Consider the following 8415-nt stretch of genomic DNA (forward strand, 5'->3'; position numbering starts at 1 on the left):
ACACATACACATGGGAATACAATTGATACTAAGATATTCTCATTTTACATGCTCAGATCACATCACAATACATGCGTTAATGCTGCTTGGGGGTGAAATCTGTCACTCTATTACCAAATATTTATGAGAGAAATAAAATCGTATCTGTAAATCTACCAATACGACCAAACCTCGCTCTACTGGTTGCCTCACATTGCTCTGCTGTAGCCTCGTTTTTTAATCTCATTATAGAACGCACGTTGTTTATTAAACGCAGCCTTAACACTACTTTATTATTCGCTATTCTCAAATCTTCGAATATCAAGTAAAACCCATCTTAATTTAAGAACAAAATAAGATCGAACCTCATTCTATTCTTGCCTCACCTCGTTCTACAGTGGCCTCAATTTTCTGCCTGTATAGGTCCCTACTACTATACAATGCACGCATATTATTCCAAAATTGCACCTCAAAGGGCAGTGGCGGATGCAGATGGGAGCGCACCGGGCGCGCGCCTCACCTCCCCCTTTATTTTTAGTTAAAACAAAAGAAATAAAAAGAAAAACTGGGGGAGGGGTACGTGCGTGCGCCCCCGGCTTTTTTTTGTTGTTGTAAAGGTACCCCTTCTTTACGGAATTCCTGGATCCGCCCCTGATATGGCCTATATGTTTTACTGTTTTTAATGCTTTTTATCTGCGCGGTAGTCATGATAATTATTAAAGGACAAGTCTACCTTTATAAATATGTGAATTGAGATAGTGCAGCAATATTAGGAGAACACATGATACGTGAAAGTTTGAGTAAAATCGGACAATTTGTTCAAAAGTTATGCATTTTTGAAGTTTTTGTTCCGCGATCGGTGGATGTCAAGACTACGACAGCTTGTGATGTCATATGTGTGAATGATGTAAAGAAAATAAAGAAAATTCAACATATTTTCACTTTTCTAGCATAACACAAGAGCACATGACTTGCCTCTTTCAGAAGGCAGGGGGAGTACTATTACCTTTAACATTATTATGTCACTTATGTCACGGAACATTATGTTCTGCTATCCCTTTTCTTCTGTTCCTTGAGTCATTGCCTTGTGCACTCGAACACACTCTGCTTGGTTCTCGCTGAAACTCGAGTTCGGTCTTGCCATTCATCCTTTATATTTTAGATGATGCGAATTGAAAACTTCGCTTTCAGTTCACTAAATAACGACGAATTTTCTTAAATGTTTCATCAAGATCCAGTATCAAACACAATCAATGACTCCCAAAATGATGAGTATCCTGCTGTCTATGATTTCGATTGCTGTGAAACAGATGTAGAATTTGATGAGGATAATAATGAACGATATTTAAGCTCCAAGTGTTATACTATGAATCAATTCAAATCTTTAACCGGACTCACCAATTGTTTTTCATTATTGCATTTGAACATAAGGAGTTTGAACAAGAATTTTGATAAATTCTGTTGTTTTCTGAATAATACTCATGACATATCTTTTTCTGTAATAGGTCTTACTGAAACATGGATTACTCAGGATTCTGCTTCCGCATATTCTCTTCCAGGCTATGATTTTATAGAGAATAGTAGACGCGATAGAATGGGCGGAGGTGTTGGTTTATACGTTAAACAAAACCTTGATTACGTTATACAAAAAGATTTAATCGTTGAATCATTATGTGTTGAAATTAAGGTCGCCCATGCCAAAAACATACTTGTATTTATAATGTATAGACCTCCTAATTGTAACACCCAAGATTTTTTGGATTATTTGCAATTTCTATTCCATAATCCAATATTTCATAATAAAGACTGTTATATCATGGGAGATTTCAATATAGATTTATCTAAGTTTCAAACAATGAATACTGCTCAATCTTTTCTTGATATTATGATGTCCACATCTTTTTTACCCCTTATAACCAAACCAACTCGAGTAACCAATCACTCGGCTACTCTTATTGATAATATATTTTGTAATATTAACCCCTTACCGGTCTCCGGTATCATCCTTTCAGATTTATCACATCATTATCCTATTTTCACTCACATACCCCTTCAGAAAAAAAATCACCATAAACGACCCCGTGTCAACTTTCCGGAAGGTGACACCTGGAAATATAGAGAGGTTGCAAAATGACCTCGGTAATGTGGATTGGTCTTTTGTATATAATACCGAAAATACAAATGAGGCTTATATGACTTGACTATGAGTACTTTAATTTCGGTTATGGATAAGCATGTTCCTGTTGTTAAAAAGAAGTCCAGAAATTATAAAAGATCCCCTAGACTTCCATGGGTATCTAAGTCCTTACTGCGATCAATCAATCGAAAGAATAATTTGTATTATGCTGACAAAATTAAACGTACCCAGCAATCTCATGATAAATACACTTCATATAAAAACGTCCTCACACAAATATTACGTTATGAGAAACGGAAATATTTCACCACTCAGATAAGTTTGTTTAAACATGATATCCAAAATACTTGGAAAGTTATGAATAAGGCTATCAACAAAAATAAGGACAAACCCCGTATTACATCAATCAAATATGGTGATGTATTTGTTGATGATGTTTCCTCAATAGTTGATATTTTCAACCAGTATTTTTCACAAATAGGAAGTAATCTTGCCCAAAATATTCCACATAGTCATCTGAATTTTCAAGATTATTTAGAAGTCCCCAATCCAAGCTCATTGTTTTTCGTGCCTTTGCATAGAAATGAATTATTAGATATAGTTCAGAATTTGAAAAATAAAAAAGCTCTGGATATGACGGCATTGATAATGTCCTTTTAAAAAGTATTATTGATTATATTGTTGATCCACTTATATATGTATTTAATTTGTCTATAGGTAATGGTGTTGTCCCTGAGGCTATGAAAGTCTCCAAAGTAATTCCCGTCCATAAAAAAGGGGAAAGGGAAGATGTCTCCAATTATAGACCAATATCCCTGCTAACCTCTGTTTCGAAAATATTAGAAAGGGTTGTTTACACCAGGCTTTTGAAGTTCTTAGACACCCATAAAATTATTTCTGATTATCAATTCGGATTTCGGCAAAAGCATTGCACATCTCATGCAATCCTTACCTTCCTTGATAGGGTTTCAAAAGCGATAGACACATTTCATCATACTATTGGAGTTTTCCTGGACCTCTCCAAGGCCTTTGACACCATAGACCACAGCATACTACTTCACAAATTATCACATTATGGTATCAGAGGAAAGGTCTTGGAGTGGTTCAGGAGTTACCTTACTAATCGAAAACAGTTTGTATTTATCAACGGACATGCATCGACTACACAAAATGTTAACTGTGGTGTTCCTCAAGGAAGCTTACTATAGGTCCCCTTTTATTAAGTTATTCTCTATGTTAATGATATGTCAAATTCTTCAAGCATCCTCTCTTTCTTATTATTTGCGGATGATACCAATGAGTTTTTATCCGATTCTGATTCTGATCGATTAATTGATATTCTAAATGGTGAATTAATGAAGTTACTTCAGTGGATAAGAGCGAACAAATTATCAATAAATTTGCAAAAAACAAAAAGCATGTTGTTCAGTAATTCGCTGGAAAATTTACCGAGAAATATTTTCTTGGAAGACACGGTCATAGAAGAAGTTTCCTCCATCAAATTCTTAGGTTTGATCCTGGACAATAAACTTACCTGGGGTTCGCATATTGATTCTGTATGTCGTGTTATTTCAAGGAATATAGGTGTTATAAACAAAGTTAAATTTTATCTTCCCAAAAATGCACTTTTTATGTTATATTCAACTTTGATACTACCTTACTTAAATTATGGGATACTCGCATGGGGAAACACTTTTTCTACTTATACAGAAAGAATATTATTATTACAGAAAAAAGCTCTTCGTATCATTTGTCACGAATCGTGGAGAAGTCATACTAATAATTTATTCCACGAAAATAATATTTTGAAAATTCATGATCTTTATCGTTTGCAACTAGGACAATTCATGTATAAACTCACCAACCATTCTCTCCTCCTTGTGCTTGATTCCATGTTTTTAAAGAATGAAACTGTTCATGCATACCCAACCCGTCAATCCCATGAATATCATTTGCCTTTGACTAGGACGGTTTTCGCAAAATATTTATTCTCCTTTTCTGGACCAAAATTCTGGAATTCTCTGGATAATAATATAAAAGAAGCTTTAAGTTTTTATACATTTTCTTTAAAGTTAAAGAATCATCTAAAAACTTCGTACGCAGCATAATTCATTTTTCTTTTTTTACTTTTGATTTTCAAAGTTGTTGTTGCTTCGTTATTCTCACTACTCTTTCTTCATCAGCGAACCCGTGCTTCTGTGCCTCCAGTGCCCTGGTTATGACCCACCATTTTCCTCTCCTCTCCCTCCCCCCCCCCCCTTTTCCACCTCGGACTTACTACCTTCTTCACTACTATATCTTTATATCTTTCTATCCTCTCATCAAGTTTTTCCTTACAAGAGAGCCACCATGTGTTTGTTAATGTGCGTCCGTATGTGTGCATGTATGTGTGTATTACTCTGTCTGTCTTTTTTGTTTGTTTGTTTGTTTGTTTGTGGGTTTTTTTTTTTGGTTTTTTTTTTGCTACCGCTTAGGGAAATTTGTTGTTGTTGTTGTTGTTTTTTGCATTTTTTTTCTCTATGAGGGGACTGCATTCTACAAGCTCTGCTTTTTAGCAGTCCCCTCCATTTCCAGCAATATCGTTTATGCATTTACCACAGTGACGTAACAGTTATTTGTATCTCTGTTGATAATTTACCTATATTTTTCTTACAATGTTATTCTGTTCATCGCATTGTGGTATACTGATTTCATGACGTCTGTGTATATGAGCGTTTCTTTGTATTTTTTATTTGTTTGTTGGAAGTGAAATAAATCAACTTGAACTTAAAAGTTGAGGGAATGTGTACTTTTGTTGTTTTTTTTTTTCAAAATATGCAGTGGTCTTCTCATCCAGCAGTGACTGCACAGGAACTGTAAAAATTCATAACTCTTGAACGGATTGTCCAAATTTTCCTCAAATTTTCACTGATCTGTTCCATTGCTGCATTATCTCAATCGCACATGTATAATAAACATGTGCGATTGAGATAATGCAGCAATGGAACAGATGAAGGTGAACTTGTCCTTTTATCCCTTTCTTCGTATTCATATCTTATGCGCCATAGTCTTATAGAAGATATTTTGCCGTTGTAATCATTTCCGTTTATGCCTGTCAACTTGTATGATATATCATTAATTATCACAATTAATTCATATGAAGTAGAGTCAAGATGAACTTCCGCTGTAATAAAGAAATTCTGCGTAAATAACAGATATCAGTGAGTGTACCTTATTCCCTTTTTTCCATCTTTCTTTTTCGAGCCCATCTCTACCCCCCCCCCCGCCACACACACGTTTAAAGAAAACAAAATTTAAAACGAAAACATACAGACGCAGAAAAAAAATCCCCCATCATTCCCTTCAAACGCGACCGCGCCAGCGTGCACTCAGTCGCGATTTACTTACCGATCGTGGAGGCGAGCGTAGAAGTCTCACCTTATGTATTCGATTGTTTCAGGAGATGCAGCGGCGCCAACTTGAATAACATTTGATATATTTGATGTATGTGCTTTGGTGGCGAATGAACCCTGCAAAGCATTGTCTACCGTAGTGGAACGCACAAACATCTCGGCGATGCCGAGTATAACATCAAAGGAGAGCAGTAGTTGTCACTCCTTCTCCAACACTGTATTTACTTTTGTGTGCCCTGACCCTCATGTAGTCTCCATTCATTTCATTTTCATTTTGTGTAACGTGTACAGTACAGTGTATCCTTTGTAATGTTCATTCTGATTTTTGTTTCATGTTTGTGATGTTAATGATATGTATCCTATATTCTTTACCTGGTCGAATAGATAATAATAATAATAATGATAATAATAATAATAATAATGATAATAATGATAATAATAATGATAATAGTAATAACAATAATGATAATAATAATAATAATAATAATAATAATAATAATAATAATAATAATAATAATAATAATAACACCTCCCTGCTTTCGGGAAGCGTTCTGCAGAATCAGTCAAACTTGGCAGCTGTTTTATTATGATTTACAAAACACATTGCAAAATCCTAACCTTAGCATGTCCGCCATGAATGTTGTTCGTGTGTTCTGATACAATACTAAAAGTGAAATTGCAACGAGATCAGTGATATGGACCTACGACAGCACACACATGGAATATTACAAGTTTTGTGTCACAAAATGGGAAATTACTGAAGTGGACATGCACTAAGTCTTGTCGACACGCGTTTAACTGTTGTTCAATGTTGAGACATACAAGTCCTATACATGTCATCCATCATTACTGTTCATGTTTTGTTTTGTTTTTTCGAAACAATGAGCGAAAATGAGGGAAAATACACTACAAAATCACAATCAACTTGCCAAAATACTTTTGCTTGTATAGTATGTGCATTTCACAAATGAAATTGAGCGATGTTTTCACGATACACATAACATTTGCATATAATATAGGTTTTCCCGGTCAATTTCATACTTTTGTCACTCAAATTCATTAATGTGCATTCAAATTCAGAATCCGAGCGATCAATTTCATTTATGAGGGTTCTATTTCGTTTTCGTGAAATCAAATTCACGATTGGGCATTCAATTTCAAAATGCGAGCACCGACTTTCCTACTCGTGCATTCAAATTCATACGATAGTCACGTGATAGTCCCAATGAGCTTGTTTGGAGCGTTCAAATTCATTTTTAGGATATCAAGTTCCTACTTCGTGCAATCAATTTAACGAGGAAAATGGAGGAGACTTTTAAGAAAGGAAAAAGGGCCAACACAACCAATGAATGCTTGCATGTAGTGTAATTAGGATTGTTTACATGTTCTACATTGTTCTCTGTTCATGTATTCTTTGTTTTTCATCTCAATAAAGTTCAAATTGCAATGTCCAATCAGCAGTGCATCCAAACAACACGACGACTAGTAATCATATTTCTTGATGATATACTGCATGCTGACAACGCCCCAACACCAACCATATTATAATGACAATTCATCAATTTAAGACAAACTGACACACAATGATCTCACATAGTCCCGCAAAATTAAATCAATAAGACAGCAATACACAACAGACAACACGTATAGAATGCTCATGTATCAGTTTCAATATAGTCAAAATTGTTTTTTCCCTCGAAAGTGTCAACCAACCCTCCGTATTGTGCTCGTCTGTAGGCCTATACAGTGCCTAATTTCTGTTTGTTTGTTTAATTTTCTATCAAAGAAGATGGCTGGATAACCCATATTCAGCTGCAAAAGCTGGTCTTCCATTTGGGGTCCAGTTAGATGTTTTGCTCTTTGCGATGAATAAATGAAGTGGGGTGAATACGTGCATGAGTAGTGACTCTTTTACACGTGTGACCTCCATTTTATGTCCAATCCCAGGGAAATGTGCCTGTATATTCCTATTTGCTAAGCGCGAGTTCAAAATTGTCAATTAACAGGTGGACCTCTACTGCAAAATAAATAATCATCATAAATCCCAATATATTCAAAGCCAAGTGAGAAAAACATGCATACACGGCCCCAAAGTAACTAAATTCAAGAATTCTTTTAAATTGAATGCAGTTATTTGGAACATGGTTGCCTATTCACGAATTTGAATGACCGACGAGATTCCGTCGCCAGCTTGACATGAATTTGAATGCTCTTTGATGAAATGCGTGCTCCTCTCTTAAATTTGAATGCTCCGATAGTGAATTTGAATGTTCCGATAGTGAATTTGAATGCTCCGATAGTGAATTTGAATGCTCCGAGAGTGAATTTGAATGCTCGGATAGTGAATTCGAATGACCGGATTTTGAATTTGATTGCTGATTCAGTGCTGCGAGCGTGGAATGCGTGAAATCGAATGCTCGGAATAGGAACTTGAATGACAAAAGTATGAAATTGACCGGGAAAACCTATATTATATGCATTTCTTGATTTAAGAGATTTTTTACTTAGCTTCTGCGCATGTGGTTATCTTCTTCTTCTTCTTCTTCTTTTTGTATTTCTCTAGGGGCCGTCTTCTTTTTATCCAAGCTGGTTTTCCGCGGTGATACTTCGATCAAAATAGGATAGCATGTTGCGGCACTTTTGATTGATAATGGTCTATTGGAATAAACATGCAAAGTAGTAGCCCGAAGGCTAAATTATAATGCATCACATGAAAAACGTATAAATTGCATCAAACAACAGACATTATATAAACATTTTAACAATAACAAATACACTACATTTCCCTATGATTAATTCAATGCAATATAAAAATTCATTAAATATATTATACATATCATTTGTTTAAAAAAAAGAAAAAAACCTCATTAACCATTAACAATTTGATACTCAAATAACTGTGTTTGC

The sequence above is a fragment of the Diadema antillarum genome, unplaced genomic scaffold (genome assembly GCF_040938485.1).
Source record: "Diadema antillarum isolate AM-2024a unplaced genomic scaffold, OU_Dant_1.0 seq00001273_RagTag, whole genome shotgun sequence".
Classification (NCBI taxonomy): Eukaryota; Metazoa; Echinodermata; class Echinoidea; order Diadematoida; family Diadematidae; genus Diadema; species Diadema antillarum.